Source organism: Atta colombica, unplaced genomic scaffold (genome assembly GCF_001594045.1).
Source record: "Atta colombica isolate Treedump-2 unplaced genomic scaffold, Acol1.0 scaffold112, whole genome shotgun sequence".
Lineage (NCBI taxonomy): Eukaryota > Metazoa > Arthropoda > Insecta > Hymenoptera > Formicidae > Atta > Atta colombica.
The window spans coordinates 320077-322235 of NW_017259198.1; positions in this window are offsets into that span (position 1 = coordinate 320077).

A 2159-nucleotide genomic window follows, 5' to 3' on the forward strand; every position below is an offset into this window, starting at 1 on the left:
TATATATTCATTAATATTTGCACAGTGTTTTATAACATTCTAAGAACTATAAATATACTATTGTATTATTGAAAATCTTCCGTATTAAATTATTACATTATTTTAGTTTTTCGTTTAACTATTCGCGTTCTAATAGTATTTGTGACTATATATATCTTTTATTGTAAAGAAAGTTCTTTATTTTAGGTAACTATTCTTTAGATTTATCTGTTTCTTCAAAACTCAATTTTGTCCTTTATTTTCCAATATTGTCCTTTACTGACTTTTATTTTGGTATTACAGGAAATTCTTTTTTAACTATGAGAAAACTCAATTTAAAGTTAAAACACTAAAGTTGAAAGCTTGCATTTACAAAATATAATTTTGAAACGAATTGTTTAAAATTTTGATTTTTTTTTAAATAATGATGTAATTTAAAAAAATACATTTGTCAAAAAAGTATCATTAAAAGCCTTCTTTCTAATTTTTGTTAAAAAATATATAATATATAAATGTATAAAAATACAATTAATTTTTGTTAATTAAATTTCTTAACTTTTTAAATTAAATTTTAAATTAAATTATTCAAACTAGAGTTGTTTTCATTTTTTTGTTATTTCGAATCTTTTATTATTTCAGATCAAGAGTTTGTTCTAATGTCGAAAAAACAATCGAACTAGTTTCAAATTACATAGTCCAGCAAGAAAATCTGCGACAAGCAGGGTCATTTAATAATTTTATAATAATTAATTCAAAATCCGTTGAATTCAAATCCGTCAGGAAAAGATGTTCATCACGTCAGGTTTTTTAGATAAATCGAGTAATATGAGCAAAAATTAACGTTTTTTTATCATATTTATCATTTTTAGAAGATCCCATTTGCCTATAAATCGATTGCCTACGAGCACATTTGCGCACAAATATAAAATTAAGATTAGGTTAAGTAAGAAAATAATTTATATTTTTAAAACAGAGATTTTGTCTTTTAAAGCAGAAAATTGATTTTAAAACAGAAGATTTGTTTATTAATTTTTAAAACAGAAAATAGTACATGTAGGCAATCGAACTGTAGGCAAAAAGAATCGTCTCATTCAAAACGATGACGATACAGTAAACTGCCATTATCTATTGCGATGTAAATCAAATGCAAAAATTAAAAGGAATCATCAATAAAATTTATCTCACTTAGACCTTTTTACGATCTGTTTCAGGAGCCAAAAAGAGAAAAAGCCGTGTTAACAAGGATCAACCATTTACATGTTACAAATGTGGCAAACGTTATCAATGGCCGGATTCTTTGTCGAGACATCTACGTGAAGTATGCGGCGTGTTGCCAAAATACAGTTGCTCGATTTGTTGTACAAAATTTCGGCGCAAGTATTATCTAGTACGCCACCAGAGGAACGTTCATAAATAGAAAAATTTTATGAACGTAATTCATCATTAAAAATAATCAAACATGTATCCCGAAGAATGCGATTATTGCATTATTGCCTGAACGATATAAATCGCTCATTATTGATATTATTTGACTATTCGTGTATACAAATACAAATTATTATTAAGATGAGATATAAGAAAACGATCCGTAAAAATTTCTGCAAAAAAGAAGATTATTTCATATTGTACTCGTTTTCAGAATTTATGTATCGCATTATTCGCGTTTCGAAAGAATATTTCTAATCATAAGTGATCATCTTTCATTGGATGTTTATTTCAATATATAAAATAGTCATCAAAATGAAAAATTTATACATTATAATTTAATTTATCAAAAATAATTATACGTACTAATTTTTTTTCTTTGCAAAATATACTATTCTGAATAATAATCTGTTTAAAAAAGGTGATTATAAATATTATAGTAGAAAATACTATAGTAAAAAATATTATAGTAGAAAATTTTGATAAAATAAATTTATTGCATTAATTACAATATTTTTATTGATTCTTGTGTGTAAAAAAATACAATGTTGTTCCTATAGTTTAGAATTTATCATAGTTAAACTAAATAATATTAGTTTGCATCTTGAAAATCTTTTTCACAATCATTTTATCTTATTAAATATCACTTTTTTTGACAGCGTTAACAATGTTATGGAAGCTTATCCTAATTAGAAACGATGGAAACTTTGTTTAATAGTTATATGTACAGACGATATACAAATATATATATATAT